Genomic DNA, 23,223 nt, shown 5'->3' with positions numbered 1-23,223 from the left:
CCGAGCTAACTCCTGGTGCAGCAGAACTGCAAAAGCCAACATCTGGCATCTGACTTCTCCTGGATTCAGAAGGAATCATAGCAGCCAAGTTTGAAGCCCAATTGTTAATTCTGCTGCATAAATGGGAAACAGGTGTTCTTGCTTTTCTAAATAACAAAATCCAGATGCAGGCATAGGCTGGCATGACCCTGCTCCACAATCAGCCACTAGGAAACTAGTGTGTCTTGGCCCATTTAAAGAATGTTTGTGCTTCACAGTTAAGTCAGTGAAGCTCCTTGCTTTTAGAAAAATTAAAATAGCAAAGCAATAGAGTCACAGCAGGCTAGTGTCAAAACACAGCTGAATGAAGTGCCTGGCTTATCCCGAGATTGAAAACCTATTGGTTAATATTGTTTCTGCTTATCTGTTCCTATTACAACTTCAACAGCCTGTGCACCTGAACAACTCTTCCAGAAACAGCCATATCCACTACCCCAATCTTCATTGCATCCCATCTCATTTAGTAAAACACACAGATATCTTGCCACCACTGTTCCTCTTACAAATACTGGACTACAGTGAACCCAGGTATTAGAAGAGGGCAGAAACTGTTGTTTGTGTTTTGGCAGCACAATTTGATTTGGAAAGTTTGGGTTCATGTGTTGGCACTAATTCAAGCAAATTGGGCTCACCTCTCTTCTTTCTGGCAGTCCTCTTTCCCTCCAGCCCTGCTATCCACTTCCTTTCATCTGCCCAAAATCAAGCCTCACCCAGAATGTGCATCCATCGAAAGTAATTACATTTTATTTTAGACAACATTGCAGGTATATGAGTCTCCAGACATGACTGAAAGACCCTTAAAAAAAATAAAGAGTTAAACATGTTTAACTGGGGTGTTAGATTATTATAAGCTGCTACTATGTCTAGACTTTAAAAACAATGGACTGAGACTCAATATGTGGTATATCTTTGTAGTGTGTTTATCCTATTTGAACTGGGGATACTGTGAGAATATATATTATATTGACACTTAAATTACTGTCAATAATATTTGAAGCTTTTTATTATTATTTTGTAATAAAATCCAAGATATACTTTGTTGATATAAGCAAAACTTACGGAGAACATGGAAATACAACAATGATTGATTCAGGTCCTCTTCCTTTTAGTCGCTCTGATGTCCCAAGGATATATAAAAAGCTTTCACACAGTTTGTATACCTTTATATAGTGAACAAAGATAAATCTCTTCAGCATTCAGCATTTTCTTTTCTTCTTTCCCCTCCTCCCCCCCCCCCCCCCCCCCCCCCAGCCTGATCCCCACAATTCCTGATAGTTTATAATAGATTTTAGAGACTGGTTAAGATTTTAATAGTGTTGTACAAACAGCTTTTCCTTTCATCTCAGGTTTGTTTATGTCTAGCTCTTTAAAACCGTATAGAAAAGGTTTCACAATACCAGCTCTCTGTCTTTAGAAATTTGCAGCTACCAAGACCATGTACATACATAACTATGTCTAAACATATATACAGATAAGCAAATGAGTTATCTCTTTATTACATTGGTCAGATAAATAGCAAATAACCAATTCTTTTATATATATATCTTGTGAACTTTCTATACTTAATTATATGACTCCACTTAATAGAACAAAGTGCACATCACAGAAAACACTAGAGGAGAAGGTGGAGCATTGAGCTGCTGACACGTCTTGAGACAGACGCACTTTTTGCTCCCTGTGTTGTGCAAGCACCATCTAGTGTACGTCTTAGACCCATCAGCATCAAATGACTAGCCTACACCCATGTAGGTAGTACAAACACAAAGGTATATAACCTACTCCCTCCTGCTTCATTATACTTCTGACACATGACCAGAGGGAAAAAATCATCATGCAAACACTGTGTTTCTTAAAAGATTAAGTGAGTATCTTTCAGTTTAGTTCCATGCAACAGTATTGGCTTAATTTTTGTCACTATATGCTCCTTGTACTTCCCTCTGTTGTAAGAAAACATCCTGGATACTTCAGCGAAACTTCACACAGTTTGCAAGAGACTCTTTAGTTTAAACTTGTACTAGGGACTCACTGCCCACATAATATTCATTTATTTTTCCCAAGCAAACAAGTTGCAATGACCTCAAACACTTTCAGTTCAGACACAGAACATTAAAAGAAGCTGATTCAGATTTTGTCTGCCCTGAGCTGAAATGGATTGATCGCCTGCAAAATATCTGTATATGATCTGTTTGACTGTATCACAACAAGGCCTTCTGTGGTCTCAAAATCAGATTACTAGTGCACATGCATGCGCAAAGCATCCTCCTGCTGCTCCAAGAAGAGGGAGGGTGGTTGCTAAGCGACAGAGTCCATACCCTTCCCAAAGCAGACATTCCTCAAATAAGCATATGGGGCTGGAAAAGATGGTCTTCTACCTGCAAACAGTCACCATTCTTCACATCCCAAAGCTTGTGTGTGAATTAAACTTAATCCTCTCCCTTTAAAAAATGGAAAAAAAAATATTCTAAACAAGATCTCCCCTCCACCCTAAAAGTCAACCAACATTTAAAAATAAAATTCTGATTTATATGTATGAGGTGAAGCTGGTGAAACAGCCCCCTTCTATCTCTGTGAAGTGTTTCCCTGGAGCTTAAAGACAGAGTTCCTCATTTTCAAAAATAGCATCTGATTTTGAGTTGTGCAGTTGCCAGGTGCCAAACTACAGACATTAATTACTACTATTCAGCACCTGTGAAAATCAAGCCCTCCAGCCATGCTTGCAAAATAAAACCTCAGTGAGAACACAGGTATTGGTCCTTGATATGGGGAAGTGCAGAGCATCCAATGCTTCTGAAAGCTTCAAAGGATTTCACAAATTATATAGGTAGTTACACTGCTTAATTTCCACTTCAGTTCACTCTGCAGTTAGCGAAAAGGGGCTGGTATTCCTCTCTGCCTCATCTCTCTGCCTTTGACACTCCTTAAATGCCTAAAGTTTTCAGTGCTACACATACCCACAAGACTGGACTTGTCACCTGAAGTCTCAGCCTGTTGCCTATTTGGCCTTACAGACTTGCTGCTCCTCCGTAGGTTGTTATTGAATTCAGCTTCATGCATCTTGACACCCAATGCTACATGAAATACTTCAGTATTACCTCCAGTTTTTGTTTTACAATAGTGTATGTTTTCCAGATGTGGATACATCAGATACCACAGAGTTCCTGAAATGAAAGAGATATGGTTTTCTGGAGTAATGGACTCATCCTCTAGCTCATACACCACATCTAGCCTCTAATCTCAGGCCTAGACATTAATTTTTCCTCTGGGACTTGGTTGAATTGCCTCTAAACATGCGTCTAGAGTTACTGAAAAGCCTTAAGTTTCACTACAGAACTAATGGATACAAGCTAGGATGAACAGGTGACCTGTACAAACCTGGAGCAGCAGATGAAGGTAGGGTAGAGTGGCTGCTAGAGGGTTCGGTCTAGGTAAAGTGCTTCAAATGTCAGCATAAAAGGACATTTAAGCAACTGAATAAATTCCCAGATGTGTTGAAGTCTCAATTAATGTATTAAATATGAAATTGAGACATGTCCTAGGGATCAGCTTTAGGCTGAGTAGGACTTTCTTCTTGACACCATTGGCTGTATTGACCAGACACTTGTTTTCTATTGGGAAATTCAGAACATCTGTTACACATACAGACATGAAATTTGGTATTCTGCTTTTAGGACCTCCATTCCTAAGGCTAGGTAAGGTGTCTGAAGTTACTTTTTTATTTACTCATTAAAAAAAAATATTAAACCCAGGTATTTTTCTTCTCTCTGACACTGTGTAGATCAGTGTCTTGATAAAACTTCAGTATTTTTGTTGTGATGTTTGTATTAAGAAAGCACCACTGGTTGTATGACTGATTGGTTCTATGACAAGCTTCTTCCAAGAATGATAAATATCACTGTTCTTTCAGAATCTGGGGCAGCTTGCACAATGTTTTGTTAAGCACACTATGACATGTATTTTGTTTTTCTTTTTTTCCTTGTAAATCACACACAGACACCCAGTTGCACGTGGTGGATGAAGAGAGAAAAAGGAAAACGATCACAGATGCAATGAAATTTTTTCAGCAAAGGCTCCAGAGTGATTTCACTCTGTATGGATTGGCATGCACAGTCTTTCTAAAGTGTCTGCAGACTGGCTTTTTGGGCATTACGGGTAACTTTAAGTAAAAAAGTATCAAGCAGCAGACTTTGGTTTTGGAGGCAGCAGCTGCTAATAATTCCTATGACATTTCTTACCTTTTTCCTTTATTTTTAAAATATTTTTTTTCTGGCAATATGTCCCTTAAGGTGACAGTTTTATTTCAATAACAGCCAGATTCTCCTGGTTTTAACGCGCTAAGGTTCAGGAATGGTAGTGTGCCTGAGCTGGTAAAATTACTGTGTTCATATATTTTATAGGCTCTGCAATCCAGGTAAAGTCAGAACAACTCTTACGCTATCAGCTAGGGTTGTAGATACCTCAAGAGGTAGGATACTCATGTCTTGGGAGCCTCTGACTGTTGAGGAAAAAGCTATTTTATTTCCTTTTCAAGTACACATCTTGATACCAGCAGTGCTGAAAATAGGGAGCAGAATCAGAACTTTATTTATGTCAGGAATCTGTTTTGCCTTTTACTTAGCATTAGTGGTTAAAGTATAACTCAAATAAAGAAGAAAGGTACCACTAGGTAATTAGGAGGGATTCTAAGGAATTATTATGGTCTTAGAGGGCTCAAATTAATTTGATTTTCTTACCTAATTCATTCAGACATCTTTAGAAACTTCAGCCTTAATTAGAAAACAAGACTTTTATTTAATCAATAAATATAAGGGCTGAGGACTATGCCAAAACAAGGATTTGAATGCTTAAGCCTTACCTAGATCCAGTTTTATGATCTTTAATCTAAAATTTAAACCCTGAAATTGCTGCTGTATGACTGGGAATCTCTTAAGAAACCTTAGAACAATAAGGACTTCTTGTAAAATGTCTTATCTTCTGGCCATATTCAAGAAAACTTGCCCTGGTATGTGAAGAAGTTAAATACCTAGTTACTTTCTTCACGTTGCTCACCTGTTTTGTATCCATTCTCCAGACATGCCTGATGGAGCAGGCACCAGACAAAAATGTCAAGAAAATCTTATTTCCTTCTAGGACATAGAGATTAGAGCTTTCCACCAGAGAGTTCATAGCCAGGTTCAAGTCTTTCCTGTGCTTTTATTTTTTTTTGCACAGGAATATCCTTCATATCATTCTTTAAAGGAATAAATGTATCTATTGACATTTCTCTAATGCAGTGATGCACTGAGTCAGAAAATAAATATACAATCTGAATGCAGCACTTAGAGTAATACACTAAGGATGGAGACCTACTTTACCATTTACCTTCCAAGCAGTGCTTTAGTATAGTATCTGTGGAAGCTGAATACTACCTGTCAAAGTGCTTCACTCAAGTGGGAGATTCAATATTTAGAGCCTCAAACATTGCAGAAATTCTCTGAAGCTCAGACTAAAGACTCTGCCCTATAGAGGGATTTACAAAGGGCAAGTGCAACCAATGTGTTATATATCCCATTCTTTCTTAGGACTGCTCTTTGTCTGGACTTTAAAGATTACATGGTACAATAAAGCAAATTGTTACTGTTAAGATTTGTAGAGTTTAATTGTAGAAATGGTGCAAAATTTACTGTTATGCATGCACAGGCAAGCCTTAGGAAACTGGAGTCATAGTAAATAAAAGAGGAAGGGAAGGAGAGAGACTATGATGAAGATTATTTTTAGATAATGAAAAGCCTTGTAAAAATCCAGACCTAGAGGTAACTTCTTCATTCCAAATATTATGCAATTAGTGGGTGTCTTCATCACATGTGAAAGATCTGACTGAAGTTCTAACAACATGCCTCAGCTTAAGCATGCAAATTGATATTATAGTGTGTAGTTTTAAATAATCAAGTACTCCGAAAATTCATTGAAAATCTTACACCAGTAGTGTTACATATTGCGCTCTATTTGGAGTGATGTTTTCCCAATGCAGCATGTCCTCTTTGGGGAAGAGAAACAGACCAAGAAAATAAATTGAAACACAGTGTCAGTAAAATCTAAAATTTTGAAGGTGGGATGGAGCTTCTGGATCTACTACAGGAGTAATTTGAAATTGTAGATGAAAAACAAGTACTCCATCCAGATAAGAGAATTTATGAGAAGTGTTTTCATTTAACTAAATATAGCACTAGGAATTCTGAGCCAACTTATTTCTATGTCACTATGAAGAGTAAAGTAGATGCCTTTAAGCAATCAGCCTGGAGCTCTTTGTTTTTATGCCATATGAATCTGCCAAATGGTGAACAGTTCCATTCTTCAGTACTGTGAGAAAGTGGGTACTCTTTCCCTCTTATTTCTACGACTGTCTCTTCCCACTATACATCCTGTACATTGATGCATCCAGATGATTCATATACTAACCAGCTGCAGGTAGAAATGAAGATTTACTTTTAATTACATCTGTAAAACCTTCTGAAATGTTTGGGTAAAATTTGAAGCCTGAATTTGAACAAATTTTATTGCAACCTAATTCAATAGCAGAGCACAAGTAGTGAGAGAGAATGAAAGAAGGGAGGAAAAGAGGTTGCTCAGCTCTGTAGGACAGCAAGGACGAAAAAATTAATAATGTAGTGATGCAAGAAGTGGCTGACAAGCCAAAAGGGGAAACTACGACTACAATTCTGCTCCACTGATTTTCCGCTTAATATGGTATGCATCACTTCTCAGTAGCTGGTTTTGTTAGAGATTCTTCAGCACATAAAGAATGCTTGATACAGCTTTCATTTCATGTAGGTAAGTTTAAAGGAGCCAACTGCTGTAATATTAGGGAAAAAAAAAAAGAAAAAAAAAGACAATAGCAGTCTAACCCTTTTATGTTGAAGTCAAGACAATATTTGAATTGTTGAAAAGGATAAAGTTTTTCCTGTAATAGTCTCAGAAGATTTTGAAGTAAGAAGGTAATTATCTCAGATGCAGAGACATACTGTTAGAAAAGAAGAACAATGAATTTTATTAAATTCAATAAGAAATAGCAGAAAATAAGTTTATATGGGTTCTTATTTTCTGTTTTCATAAGCAGCAGACAGGAAATATCTTCTGCTATTATGTTTTCAGATGATGCTCAATACTTCAATGTGCCATCTACATTACTTGTCAGATACTTAGTAACTCCCTGAATAAGGAGACTTGAGTTCTTCTAAACTTGGTAATGTTAAAGATACCAGTCCAAATAATACTTTTAAACTTTATCACTAGTTTGTAGGAGTTGGAAATACCCATTAGTTTACCCAGGATCCCAGAATAATTTTCAACTGGATTCTTAGAATTAAATCCTCTTTCTTGAAGCAAATGTGGAAAACTCTTAATACCCATCTTGGAATTTAAATAATAACTACACAAAATACTCTTAGCAAAACTTGCACACTTTAGCACTCAATATTAAGGTATGTAAGAGTCCAGGCTGTCTTTATCATCAATCCACAAGACATTTGGCTCATTCAGAATGGGCTGTGCTCATTTAATGAGCAGTGGTTCTTGGTTAATGCTCATTGTTCTGTATTTAGCCTCAGATCTGTCTTACCAGATGCTAATAAAACCTTGTTCTGCGAATAAGATGATTAATTTTCTTGGAAAATTTGCTCAGGCACTCATTATTACAGTACCCTTCTACTTCTCTAACATTAGCTTTTCTCTCAATACTCCTTTAAGATAGTAAGTCTATTACACATGTATTGAGGATGCATCAGTACAGATCAATCTATCTTGGCCTTCCAGCCTCATCTTTTTCGCTTGCTTGTTTTATGGAAAGCTTCACTAGCAAATAAAAAAAGACTACGGAGAACATAGGCCCCCTCAGCAAGCTCTCGGGAGAACTAGCTACACAGGATTTGGAGAAGGCTAAGGTTCTAAATGACTTCCTTGCCTTGGTTTTCACTGGCAAAGGCTCTGACCACACCACCCAAGTCTTGGAAGGCAGATGCAGGGACTGTGAGAATGAAGACCTTGCACCCACTGTAGGAGAGGAACTGGTTTGAGACCATCTTAAAAATCTGAACATACACAAGACCATGGCACCTGATGAATTCCATTCACATGTCCTGAAGGAGCTGGAGAATGAAGTTGCTAAGCCGCTGTCCATCATACTTGAGAAATCATGGCAGTCAGGTGAAGTTCACAACGGCTGGAAAAAGGGAAATATAACCTCCATTTTCAAGAAGGGGAAAATGGATGACCCAGGGAATTACAGACTGGTCAGTCTTAGCTCTGTGCCTGGCAAAATCTTGGAGCAGATTCTCCTGGAAGGCACGCTAAGGCACATGAAAATCAACAAGGTGATTGGTGACAGCCAGCATGGCTTCACTAAAGGGAAATCCTGCCTGACCAATTTGGTGGCCTTCTATTATGGGGCTACAGAACTGATGGACAGGGGTAGAGCAGTTGATGTTATCTACCTGGACTTGTGTAAAGTATTTGACACTGTCCCACACGACATCGTTGTCTCTAAATTGGAGCAACATCAATTCGATGGATGGACCACTCAGTGCACAAAGAACTGGCTAGATGGCCGCACACAAAGAGTTGTGGTCAACGGCTCAGTGTCCGGCTGGAGACCCGTAACGAGCGGTGTCCCTCAGGGATCAGTGTTGGGAGCGGTCTTGTTCAACATCTTTGTCACTGACATGGACAGTGAGATTGAGTGCGCCCTCAGCAAGTTTGCCGATGACATCAAGCTGTGTGGTTCGGTTGATACCCTGGAGGGAAGGAATGCCATTTGGAGGGATCTTGACACGTGTGTGAGATAGGCTGATGCCAACCTCATGAAGTTTAACCATGCCAAGTGCAAGGTCCTTCCCCTGGGTCGGAGCAATCGCAGGCACAGCTACAGGCTGGGCAGAGAAGAGATTCAGAGCAGCCCTGCAGAGAAAGACTTGGGGGTCTTGCTTGATGAGAAAATGAACATGAGCCGGTTTGAGTGTGCACTTGCATCCCAGAAAGCCAACCATATCCTGAGCTGCATCAAAAGCAGTGTGACCAGCAGGTCAAAGGAGGTGATCCTGCCCCTTTACTCTGCTCTTGTGAGACCCCACCTGGAATATTGTGTACAGTTCTGGTTTCCTCAGCATAAAAAGGACATGGAAATGTTGAAGCAAGTCCAGAGGAGGGCCACGAGGATGATCAGGGGACTGGAGCACCTCCTGTATGAAGACAGGCTGAGAAAGTTGGGGCTTTTCAGCCTGGAGAAGAGAAGGCTGCGTGGAGACCTCATAGCATCTTCCCAGTACCTGAAGAGGGACTATAGGGATGCTGGGGAGGAGCTCTTCATTAGGGACTGTAGTGATAGGACGAGGGGTAACGGGTTAAAACTTAATGAGGGGAAGTTTAGATTGAATATAAGGAGGAAATGCTTTCCTGTTAGGGTGGTGAGGCACTGGAATATGTTGCCCAGGGAGCTTGTGAACGCTCCATCCCTGGCAGTGTTCAAGACCAGGTTGGACAGAGCCTTGGGTGATATGACTTAGTGTGAGGTGTCCCTGCCCATGGCAGGGGGGTTGGAACTAGATGATCTTAAGGTCCTTTCCAACCGTAACTATTCTATGATTCTATGAAAATTAAAGTAATGTAAGTATGCTCTTTGTCTAATTGGCTGTATGTATATGACTTCAGCTTGGCATTCAGCTTTAGTTACCTTAAGGCGATCTATAGAAACGGAATTGTGTCTGTCTTTCTGGAAAATAAGGTGTCACAAATATCTGTTCCTCGCTGTTAATAATGGATGCCTTTCCTTTAGCTGTCTTCTCTCCTGTTTCCTGTGGCAATCAAAAAGGTTAAATACGTTAAGAAAATATGGTATGAATATAAGATGATTCTCAATACCTACAATCGTCTAATATACAATCTGCTTTCAAAAAGGGATGCAGCAACAGTATGTACTGTGTGGGCATCTATAGGAAACTTGTAAAAAGAAGTATTCGTAGAATAATTTCAGTGTACGCATGTGCCCAGGGACTGTTACCCCTAGTCAGCTGATCAGTAGACTTTATATAGGTCATAGGAGTGCAAAATATGATAGGAACATGTGGAAGACCAAGATCTGGGACTATGTTTATAATCTGATGGTTGTAGGCTGAAGTTGGAGAACATAATCATGAGTTTTAGACCAACAAATAGCCACAACCTCCTGTTGCTACTGTTGTGACTGACCTTGACATTACTTCCACCAGTTGCAGTCCCACCACTGAACTGTGCTGGAGAACTTTTGTTGAAGGGAATAGTTTTCTTCAAGGACAGATTGGCCATTTTGCCTTGAGAAATCACTGGAAATTGAAAAAAAAAAAAAAATATGATCAGGCTTAACAAATCCTTAATATCTTACTAAAGACCCCAGTTTCACTCAGGTAAGAAGTAGTAAAAAGTAAGCCTAGTTTTTCAGAACTGTCTTCCTAAACTTCAGCTTCTAAATTTCACCCAAATGTCACTTCAGGAAACCAAATGTTTCCTTAAATACCTGCCAGAAAAGTTAAGCCATGAGTCTGACCTAATTCAGTGTCCTCACCAATCCCACAGGACCCATGTTTTCGAGTTCTTAGCATTATATAGTAGCTTATGTGTTTTTAAAGCACAGCCTCTAGTTATTGCAGTTCTAGTTGCCAAAGCTCAGTTTCACAGCATTTCATATTTGAAGTCCTACACAGATGATTGAAGTGATGTGCCAGCGATAATGTAAGGAAGCTGTGGCAGATTCAGTGAGGAAATTCTCCAGGGCAGCAATCAAATTTCTTAATACTGAAGTGTCCCACATTTTAGTCTGATTTCCTAAGGGGATAAACCTGATGTGATGGCAACACTTCTATCTCTGTGACTGAGTCTTTCTCTCAGACCTCTTTCTCACAATAACTTTTGATCCCTGTGGCTAATATCAACCAAACTAGACAGAGGAGTAGGAATGTTAAAGATATTGAAGTACTCACAACTGAGCTGTACAAAAATATGGCCTAAGGATTACATGTGGCTGCCAAAATGTTACACATTCTGCCTGGCCAATTCAGCAACTGAAAGGCAGATGACCATTCACCACATTCACAGCACTACCCATGATGCATGTTGCCTAATAGGCAGGTCAATAAGAGATAGGGACATGGAAAATTGTAGGAAGCATGCGGCAGAAACAAGGACGGTCTTGGCAAAGGAGGAGATGAAATTTCAGCCTCACATTGTTAAGGGGAAGTCTTTAGTAGCCTATCATACCTTTTAACTCATAAGAAGATAGTTCAAGAATGAGTGGCCACACAGAGGTAATAGGGCAGGTGGAAGATCTCTCAGGAAAAAAGCTGAATGGTGAACCCATGTCCTTTCAGAAATTACAGAATTCACCTGTCTATAACAACTGTGGATTTCTTAATCACAGGAGGAGATAGGTATCAGATATTGTATTTTTCACATGTCAGTCAATACATACCTCAAACAGGATTTGTCCCAAGTCAACTTTTGACCTCTAAGAGTATATCCAATATGCCTGAAATCTGTTCACTGGAACCCACATGGTACCTTTTCCTTCTGTGATATTTCTGGAGGTCTGCAAAGGGGTGACATTGCTTTCCAACCTTCAGTTTTAATTTTGTTTATGTCGTGGTTCAAAACCTAGCCAGACAGCTTGTTCACTCACTCCCAGTGAGTGGTGCTGGCCTGAGAGCAATCGAGCCCACGCCCCCTCCCTGCCCCGGGGCTCTCCCCTTCCCAGGTCCCGTGACAGATGGGGAGGAGGATCGAACAAGTGCAACTCCCATGGATTGATACAAGAACAGTCCAGCAACCAATGCACAACACAAATCACCACCAACGGCAATAATGATAAGAGAAAATAACAAGGGAAGAGAATACAATACCACCTGCCAAGAAACGAATCCGACCCAGAAGCCCATGTCCTTCTGGGTAACTCCCAGTTACCCCCCACCCCGGGCATGACGTGCTCTCGTATGGAATACCTCCCTGGCTAGCCTGGGTCAGGCGCCCCGTCTCTGCTTCCTCACGGCTTCCCCTCCTCCCTGGGAGAGCATGAGCCTCACAAAGTCCTTGGTCATGGTAAGCATCACTTAGCAACACCCAAAAACATCGGTATCACCAGCACTGTTCCCAGGCTGGAAGTCAAAACACAGCACTGCACCAGCTACCATGAAGGAGAAAAATGACTGCTACTGCTGAACCCAGGACGAAGTCGTTAATAACCAATTCACTGCAAACAAGACTTCATTACATTCTCAGATTATATTTTAATTCTTTCCTGCTCCAACTTTGCTTACTATTCACTTTTCTATTTTTATTAACTGTAATTTGACACATGCTGCACTTTGGGCACACTATTTTTCCAAATATTTCAAGAACATTAAAGTTTATAGGACTCTATGAGCAACAGATAAACTAGAAGCGATACACGCCAATTAGTCAGCTTGCTTAATGTCATTTACAACATCATAGAAATCAGAGACATTCAGCTGGGCTTATCAGCATGGCACAGGACCTAAAAGAGACCTATACCCTTTTGGAGTGTAGCTGGAGGCATGTACATAAAACCATAGTGCATCTAAAATGACAAGTGACATTAGACAATTATGTTTAAGTACCCATATCATGTTAAGCAATAAAGTTAAATTATCTCAAATCTTGAACAACAACAGCTCCTTTCAGAAATGTAGTTAACTGTAGAAACAACTGCTGATTTGCATTTGTTGTCTTAGGATCTAAACTAATTTTTCAGAAGATGGGATTTTCACTTCTAATAAAAAAAAACTATGGAAAAGAACCTACATGACTGTGAGTGTATGTTAAGGACAAGAACTTTGAAATATATAATTTTATTAAAAAGATCTTTTGCCAATGTCTCAGACTGAAAGTCACCTACTGCTCTCCACCTGACAGTGCCCAATGGAGATGCCTTTATAAGATACCATGACACACACTACGCTTTGGGCACGCTGTTGCTCCAGATACTGCATGAACATTAATACTTACGGGACTTACTAGCAACAGATAAACTAGTTTTGCAAACTATTTTGAAAAAAGAATGGGGGCCTTTCGAAGTCTAACTGAATTTATTGTCTTTGAGTAACCTTTGTCCAACAGATTCTCTGATTTTTATTTTCCCAGAACTGTTTAGGGGCAACCTATTGAAAGAAACAAAGGGAGTTAATACATCTTTGAATAGGACCCACTTAGTTGTAGATTTCAAATGGCAATTTGCCTTGAATAGTAACTTGTATCTCAAATCCATCTTAGCCAAGGAGGATCTGAGGGGTTTGAATGGTTTGAACCATTGTCATACTGACCAGAAGTCAGAGGAAGCAACTCATGGGATTCTGGAAACAGAGGATAACCATCTCAGAGGTCTGGGACAAGCAGGTGAAGAGTGTCTCTACAGTGGCATAAGACTCTAGAGAATCTGTGCACTGCAAAGCTGGTAAAAGTGGTAAAAGGAGTCATACTGCCCTGACCTCTCTGGCTGTAGCAGAAAGAGTGAATCACCAGAGATGGCTCATCACCCTACTTCTGTTTCAAAGTCTGCCAGACCTTTGTGCAGGACAGTGATATGACTAATAGCAATCATCTTAAGAAAGTATGTCATCAAACGGTACAGCCTGCCAAAGGATAAGTGCGGGCAGTTTCAAAGAGTGTAAATTTCTTTTTCTTGCAGACATACTGCAGACCATATTCTATTAAAAAAGGGTGAGAATCACCTTGGGGACATACTTTTGGAAAAGATCACAGCTGTCACAGACTGATTAACAAGTGCAAGCTTCAGTTGCATTCAAACTTGACTTTAAAAGTGGCTGTCACAAACTTGGGTATAGTTCATTGTCTGCATTTATTGTTTTCCAAACGAATGGGTATTATTTTTTGTCTTCTGCAAGTCAGCTGGGAGACACCACTTCTTTGCAAAATGTGCCTTATGAAATAACTTATTGTCCTGGGTTCAGCAGTAGCAGTCATTTTTCTCCTTTGTGGTAGCTGGTGCAGTGCTGTGTTTTGACTTCCAGCCTGGGAATAGCGCTGGTGATACCGATGTTTTCGGTTGTTGCTAAGTGATGTTTACCATGACCAAGGACTTTGTGAGGCTCATGCTCTCCCAGGGAGGAGGGGAAGCCGTGAGGAAACAGAGATGGGGCACCTGACCCAGGCTAGCCGAAGAGGTATTCCATACCACAGCACATCATGCCCAGGGTGGGGGGTAACTGGGAGTTACCCAGAAGGACACAGGCTTCCGGGTGGAACTCGTTTCTTGGCAGGTGGTATTGTATTCTCTTCCCTTGTTATTTTCTCTTATCATTGTTGCCGTTGGTGGTGATTTGTGTTGTACATTGGTTGCTGGACTGTTCTTGTCTCAAGCCATAGGAGTTGCACTCTTTCGATCCTCCTCCCCATCCGTCATGGGAACGGGGAAGGGGAGAGCCTCGGGGCGGGGGGGCCTTGATTGCTCTCAGGCCAGCACCACTCACTGGGAGTGAGTGAACAAGCTGTCTGGCCAGGATTTAAACCACAGCAGTTCTTTTGGCGCCCAATGTGGGGCAGGAGGAGTTGAGCTAACAACAGATCTGTCTGGATTAATAGTCACTTGTCACAATGCTGATTTATTGGCTCTCAAAGTTGTTTCTCTTGATCTCACAGTTTCAGTATATCATAACTTACTTCCATCCGGTATTTGCTATATTAGTGTTTTTCAAGTGTGGGGCTTGGGGGCTAAGGTTTTTGTCCCATTGTACTTTATGGTAATGACTTGTAATACAATAAAATCATCGATCATGAAACTGATCTGGCTTATGTTCCCAGTGTGGTCACCACCTTTATACTTTGAGAGGCATATAATAGAAGTGCTTAGCAATTACACATCTTTTTTCTCCTTCTCAGGTGCTCAACCTGTGAAAGAGACATCCTTTTACCCTCCCAGTCCTCCCCCCAGACCATTTACATTTGAGAGTTTTGAAGTCTTTGAATGGCCTTTTAATGCTGTTAAGACTTATTTGCTGATCGTGATGGGAATCACCATGCTAGCACGCATACAGAGTGTGTTTTGCCTACTACCGATTTCAAGAGTTAAGCATAGTCAGGTTTGGGTCTTGTCTGGGGTCAAACGATGATGTAGGAGGACCAAGAGATTTTCCCTGAGGCTGGACAGTCATGAGTGGCAGGGTGTGCGGGATAGTATGGGCAAGTATCTAGGTCAGTGGGCCCCTCCAGTACTTTGGAATTTCACTACCGAACAACTGCAAAATCCAGAAGAATTAGTAAAACACTTAAATGAGGTGTGTGGTCATTCTGGCCATACCAGAGATGGACAAATCACGGCAACGTGCTGGGGCTTGGTCTATGCTTACAGGGCCTTGTTCAACACTATCCAGCACCTTCAAAAGGAAAAGAATGTCGGTGGATCTGAGGGCAAAGCAACAGTCACCGCAGCTACTCCAGCTCCAAGCACAGCAGCTGCACCACGCCCAGAGACAAGTACAGTCGCTACTCAAACTTTGGCTGCAATGAACAGCACAACTACCCCAGTGGCAAGTACAGCAGCTGCTCAGACTTTGACTGCAGCAGACAGCGCAGCTACCCCAGCTCCAAGCACAGTAGCTACACCACCCCCAGCAACAAGTACAGTCGCTTCTCAAACCACAGTGGTAATCACTGCAGCCAAACCAGAGGACCAATTCGTACCAATATCGGTTGCCCCTGTACACAAGAGAAAAATCAAAAAAGAGGCAAGAAGGGTGAAGCAAGATGAAGAACCAATGAATTCACCACCCGGTCCAGAATCTGATCAGGAGTCATCATCACATGACGAAGAAGAAGAAGAAGAGGTAACTTCTCGACCTCGGACCTCAACCGAGCTGCGGAATATGCGAAAAGATTTTACCCATCCACCAGGGGAGCACATCATCACCTGGTTACTCCGATGCTGGGACAATGGGGCCGATGGTCACGAACTAGAAGGTACAGAAGCCAAGCAGCTGGGATCACTTGCTAGAGAAGGGGGAATAGACAAAGCAATTGCAAGAGAGAAAAAGTCCCTCAGTCTTTGGAGGTGGCTCTTGGCAGCTGTGAAAGAAAGATTTCCATACAAGGACGATGTTATGAGTCGTTCGGCCAAGTGGACTACTATAGACAAAGTCATCCAGTCTCTGAGGGAATCAGCCATCGTAGAGATGATCTGTCACATCAAGCTGTACAACAGGGATATAACCATAGACCCAGATGAAGTTGAATGCACATGACCCATGTGGCGAAAACTTACACAGAATGCACCGTCATCATATGCCCATTCATTGGCAACAGTGACCTGGAATGACATAGTACCACTAACAGTGGATGAAATGGTTCATAAACTCCGAGAGTTCGAAGACAATCTCACCCCTTCCATCATCTCAGCTGTGGAAAAACTGTCCCAGGACCTCAAACAATTGAGGGACGATCTATCTGATTTATCCAGCTCCTCACGTATACCACCACAAGTCTCAGCTATTAACAAAAGGTGTCCTATTGTTCAAGAGAGGAGATACAGGAGGTATATGCCACAGGGTACCCTATGGTTTTACCTGCGGGATCACAGAGAAGACACGACAAAGTGGGATGGAAAATCTACTTCAGCTTTGGAGGAACGGGTGAGTGAACTGAAGAGGGGAGCAAGGGCCAAGACTGATCATCCCATGAGAGCTACGGCTTCAGTCTCTGGTGAGCAGTTTCCCAGATGGAATGGAAGAGCTGATTTTACTCCAGCTCCTGTGATAACGAAGAATAATCCCTTTCACCACGACTTAAGTGTCCAATGCTGTGACGACCATTAGAAGGGCCCTGCCTCCAGCCAGGTGGAGGTAGGGGACAATCGGATTTACTGGACTGTGTGGATCAGATGGCCTGGCACATCAGTCCCACAGAAGTATAAGGCTCTAGTAGATACCGGTGCACAGTGTACCCTGATGCCATCAAGCTGTCAAGGGGTGGAACCCATCTATATTTCTGGAGTAACAGGAGGATCCCAAGAGTTGACTGTGCTGGAGGCTGAAATCAGCCTGACTGGGAGGGAGTGGCAAAAGCACCCTATTGTGACTGGTCCAGAGGCTCCATGCATCCTCAGCATAGACTACCTCAAGAGAGGGTACTTCAAAGACCCAAAAGGGTACCGGTGGGCTTTTGGTATTGCTGCTTTGGAGACTGAGGAAATTGAGCAGCTGTCCACCTTGCCTGGTCTCTCAGAAGATCCCTCTGCTGTGGGGTTGCTGAAAGTTGAAGAACAACCAGTGCCAATTGCGACCACAACAGTGCACCGGCGGCAATATCGCACCAACCAAGACTCCCGGATTCCCATCCATCAGCTGATCCGTAGACTGGAGAGTCAGGGGGTGATCAGCAGGACCCGCTCACCCTTCAATAGCCCCATATAGCCAGTGCGAAAGTCTAATGGAGAATGGAGACTAACAGTAGACTATCGTGGTCTGAATGAAGTCACACCACCATTGAGTGCTGCCGTACCGGACACGCTAGAACTTCAGTATGAACTAGAGTCAAAGGCAGCCAAGTGGTATGCCATGATTGATATTGCCAATGCATTTTTCTCAATTCCTTTGGCAGCAGAGTGCAGGCCACAGTTTGCTTTTACTTGGAGGGGTGTCCAGTTCACTTGGAACCGACTGCCCCAGGGGTGGAAACACAGCCCTACCATTTGCCATGGACTGATCCAAACTGCACTGGAACAGGGGCAAGCTCCAGAACACCTGCAATACATTGATGACATTATTGTGTGGGGCGATACAGCGGAAGAAGTCTTTGAGAAAGGGAGGAAAATAATCCAAATCCTGCTGAAAGACAGTTTTGCCATAAAACGGAGTAAGGTCAAGGGATCTGCACAGGAGATTCAATTTTTGGGAATAAAATGGCAAGATGGATGTAGCCAGATCCCTACAGGTGTGATCAACAAGATAACAGCAATGTCTCCACCAACTAATAAGAAAGAAACACAAGCTTTCTTGGGTGCAGTGGGGTTCTGGAGAATGCACATCCCAAATTACAGTTCGATTGTAAGCCCTCTCTATCATGTGACCCGGAAGAAGAATGATTTTAAATGGGGCCCTGAGCAACAACAAGCCTTTGAGCAAATTAAACGCGAGATAGTTCACGCAGTAGCCCTTGGACCTGTCCTGACCGGGCCAGATGTAAAAAATGTACTGTACACTGCAGCTGGGGAGAACGGTCCTACCTGGAGCCTCTGGCAGAAAGCTCCAGGGGAGTCTCGAGGTTGACCCCTCGGCTTTTGGAGTTGGGGATACAAAGGATCTGAGGCCAGCTATACCCTAACTGAGAAAGAGATACTGGCAGCCTGTGAAGGGGTTCGAGCTGCTTCAGAAGTGATTGGCACTGAAGCACAGCTTCTCCTGGCACCCCGGTTGCCCGTGCTGGGCTGGATGTTCAAAGGCAGGGTCTCCTCTACACATCATGCAACTGATGCTACATGGAGTAAGTGGGCTGCACTAATTACACAACGAACTTGAACAGGAAATCCCACTGGTCCAGGAATTCTAGAAGTCATCATGGACTGGCCAGAGGGCAAAGATTTTGGAATGTCACCAAAGGAGGAGGTGGTGCGCGCTGAAGAGGCCCCACCATATAATAAACTGTCAGAAAGTGAAAAGCAGTATGCCTTGTTTACTGATGGCTCTTGCCATATTGTGGGAAAGCATCGGAGATGGAAGGCAGCTGTATGGAGTCCTAGACGACAAGTTGCAGAAACTACTGAAGGAGAGGGTGAATCGAGTCAGTTTGCCTAGATGAAAGTTATCCAGCTGGCCCTGGACATTGCTGAACGAGAAAGGTGGCCAGTACTTTATACTGACTCATGGGTGGTGGCAAATGCCCTGTGGGGGTGGTTGAAGCAATGGAAGCAGAGCAACTGGCAACACAGAGGTAAACCCATCTGGGCTGCTGCACTGTGGAAAGATATTGCTGCCCGGGTGCAGAACCTGGTGGTGAAGGTACGTCATGTAGATGCCCATGTACCCAAGAGTCGGGCCACTGAGGAACACCAGAACAACCAACAAGTGGATAAAGCGGCTAAGATTGAAGTGGCTCAGATGGACTTAGACTGGCAACATAAAGGTGAATTATTTTTGGCCCGGTGGGCCCATGACACTTCAGGCCATCAGGACAGAGATGCAACATATAGATGGGCCCGTGACCGAGGGGTGGACTTAACAATGGACACTATTGTCCAGGTTATTCATGAGTGTGAAACATGTGCTGCAATTAAAGATGCGAAGTGGTAAAAGCCTCTTTGGTATGGAGGACGATGGTTGAAGTATAAATATGGGGAGGCCTGGCAGATTGATTATATCACACTGCCACCAACCTGCCAAGGCAAGCACCATGTGCTTACCATGGTGGAAGCAACCGCTGGGTGGCTGGAAACATATGCTGTGCCCCATGCCACTGCCCGGAACACTATCCTGGGCCTTGAGAAACAGATTTTGTGGCGACACGGCACCCCAGAGAGAATTGAGTCAGACAATGGGACTCATTTCCGGAATAACCTTATAGATATTTGGGCCAAAGAGCATGGCATTGAGTGGGTATATCACATCTCCTACCATGCACCAGCCTCTGGGAAAATCGAACGGTACAATGGGTTGTTAAAAACTACACTGAGAGCAATGGGTGCGGGAACTTTCAAGCATTGGGATACACATTTACCAAAGGCAGCCTGGTTGGGCAACACCAGAGGATCTGCCAACAGGGCTGGCCCAGTCCTGTCAGAACTTTTACATATCAGTCAGCTGATCGGAGCTAGCCTAGCTAGAGCCACAGCCGGCACGCTTCAGCGACGCGAGGGTCAACGGAGATTAGGAAAATCAGAGGGGATAGCGCAGAGACATCGCGATTCCCGACATCTCCCGATCCCCGAAGCCCCAGCAGCCCTTGCGAGAGAGAGGCTGACGTGGCGGGGGGCGTTTCCACGGTGACGGCGGGAGATTTAAAAGCGGCCTAAACTCGCTACTAGCATTCAGTCAGCTGATCGGAGCTAGCCTAGCTAGAGCCACAGCCGGCACGCTTCAGCGACGCGAGGGTCAACGGAGATTAGGAAAATCAGAGGGGATAGCGCAGAGACATCGCGATTCCCGACATCTCCCGATCCCCGAAGCCCCAGCAGCCCTTGCGAGAGAGAGGCTGACGTGGCGGGGGGCGTTTCCACGGTGACGGCGGGAGATTTAAAAGCGGCCTAAACTCGCTACTAGCATTCAGTCAGCTGATCGGAGCTAGCCTAGCTAGAGCCACAGCCGGCACGCTTCAGCGACGCGAGGGTCAACGGAGATTAGGAAAATCAGAGGGGATAGCGCAGAGACATCGCGATTCCCGACATCTCCCGATCCCCGAAGCCCCAGCAGCCCTTGCGAGAGAGAGGCTGACGTGGCGGGGGGCGTTTCCACGGTGACGGCGGGAGATTTAAAAGCGGCCTAAACTCGCTACTAGCATTCAGTCAGCTGATCGGAGCTAGCCTAGCTAGAGCCACAGCCGGCACGCTTCAGCGACGCGAGGGTCAACGGAGATTAGGAAAATCAGAGGGGATAGCGCAGAGACATCGCGATTCCCGACATCTCCCGATCCCCGAAGCCCCAGCAGCCCTTGCGAGAGAGAGGCTGACGTGGCGGGGGGCGTTTCCACGGTGACGGCGGGAGATTTAAAAGCGGCCTAAACTCGCTACTAGCATTCAGTCAGCTGATCGGAGCTAGCCTAGCTAGAGCCACAGCCGGCACGCTTCAGCGACGCGAGGGTCAACGGAGATTAGGAAAATCAGAGGGGATAGCGCAGAGACATCGCGATTCCCGACATCTCCCGATCCCCGAAGCCCCAGCAGCCCTTGCGAGAGAGAGGCTGACGTGGCGGGGGGCGTTTCCACGGTGACGGCGACCACTCCCCTGCTGCTTGCCTTGAAAAAGCCTTTGAGAGGGCAGCGACCGGTCGCTGCCCACCGGGCACAGGGAGGAACAAGCAGGTCGTGTTGCTGGTGTCCCAGACTGCGCACCAATATGGTTGCCTCCAGAAAGAGAGCTTGCAGTAAGGTGACTACAGCAACTCAGACAGAGACCCCGTCCCAGACCGTGGCTGTTCAGGTCTCTGGGTGCAGGGAGTGCCAGAGCCTGCTGCTGCCGGGGGAGGGAGGACAGCATTCCACCTGCGTGAGGTGTGAGCAGGTAGAAGATCTGCTTAGCCTGGTGGCAAGACTTAAGGAGGAGGTTGAGACACTGAGGACCATCAGGGAGTGTGAGAGGGAAATCGACTGGTGGAGTAACTCCCTGGCGGGCCAGTCGAAACGGTTCCAGGGAGATACCCCCCAAAAGGGGAAGGACCCCCTGCCTTCTCACACAGAGGGGGATGGCCCGAGGCAGCCCCTGCCCTGTAGCTGTTGCGCAGAGGTAGGGGACCAAAAAGACGACGAGGGTTGGAAGCGAGTTCCAGTTCGACGTCGTGGGAAACCCTCCCCCCTTCCTGCCCTGCTTCCCCAGGTGTCCCTCCGTAATAGGTTCGAGGCCCTGGATCTTGAAGGAGAGGTAGGTGAGAATGTGGGGCAAGGCCAGCCCACAAGGCCACATAGGAAAAGGGAGTCAACTTTGCACCTCAAGACTGCCTCTGTTAAGAAAGAAAGAAGGGTCATTGTAGTAGGGGATTCCCTTCTGAGAGGAACAGAGGGCCCGATATGCAGAGTAGACCCTCATCATAGGGAAGTGTGTAGTCTGCCTGGAGCCCGGATCAGGGATATCACCAGGGCGCTCCCCAACCTGGTGCACCCGACAGACTATTACCCGCTGCTGGTCTTCCAGACAGGTGGGGAGGAAGCTGCTTCCCGCAGTCTGAGGGGGATGAAGAAAGACTACAGGGCCTTGGGGCGGATGGTGAAAGAGTCTGGGGCTCAAGTGATCTTCTCCTCTCTCCTTCCATCTTCCACTGATGTGGGAAGGAATGGGAAGATTCAGTTCATGAACAATTGGCTTCGAGACTGGTGCTACAGGCAGGGCTTTGGATTCTTTGATAACGGCTGGTTTTATAGGGCACCAGTCTGGACAATGACAAGTGAGAAAGGTTTGTCTCACAGAGGGAAAAGGATGCTGGGGCACGAATTAGCAGGGCTCATTTGGAGAGCTTTAAACTAGATTCGAAGGGGGATGGGCTTGTAGCTGGGCTTGCCCCAGTGGGGCAGCGCTCCAGAATTAATGAAGACTGGGAGGCCTCCTACAATCCTAGGGTGAAATCGGTGTGCTCAGCTCGCTCCCTGAAATGTCTGTACACCAATGCGCGCAGCATGGGAAATAAGCAGGAGGAGTTGGAAACCTGTGTTAAGTCAGGAGATTATGATCTGGTGGCAATTACAGAGACGTGGTGGGACAGCTCACATGACTGGAATATAGTCATGGAAGGCTATGTCCTTTTCAGGAAAGACAGGCCAGCCAGGCGGGGTGGTGGGGTTGCTCTTTATGTGCGGGAGGAACTACAGTGCACAGAGTTCTGTCCAGGGACAGATGATGAGCGAGTTGAGAGTCTGTGGGTGAGAATTAAGGGGCAGGCTGGCAGGGGGGATACTGTTGTAGGTGTCTGTTACAGACCACCGGATCAGGGTGAGGAAGTTGACGAGACCTTCTACAGGCAGCTGAGAGCGGCCTCACAGTCACAGGCCGTGGTCGTCGTGGGGGATTTTAACTTCCCTGATGTTTGCTGGAAGGACCACTCGGCAACCCAGCCACAGTCCAGGAGGTTCCTCCAGTGTATGGATGATAACTTCCTCCTGCAAATGGTGGATGAGCCGACCAGGAGAGGAGCGCTGCTGGATCTCATCCTCACTAACAAGGAGGATCTGGTCGAAGCAGTAAGGGTTGAGGGCTGCCTTGGTTGCAGCGACCACGAGATGGTGGAGTTCAGGATCTTGTGTGGCAGGACTAGTAGAATACCAAGTAGAATTGCAACCCTGGACTTTAGCAGGGCAAACTTTGGCCTTTTCAAGCAATTGCTAGGGGAAATCCCATGGGCAGGGCTGCTTGAAGGTAAAGGGGCCCAAGATAGTTGGTTGACATTCAAGGACTGCTTTTTCCGTGCTCAAGATCGGAGCATCCCGACACGTAGGAAGACAAGGAAGAGGGCCAAGAGACCTGC

This window comes from Pezoporus flaviventris, unplaced genomic scaffold (assembly GCF_033815535.1).
Source record: "Pezoporus flaviventris isolate CSIRO_AGI_PZ_B2104156 unplaced genomic scaffold, CSIRO_AGI_Pfla_v1 ptg000010l, whole genome shotgun sequence".
Taxonomy (NCBI): Eukaryota; Metazoa; Chordata; class Aves; order Psittaciformes; family Psittacidae; genus Pezoporus; species Pezoporus flaviventris.
Note: the sequence above shows the minus strand (reverse complement) of the source record.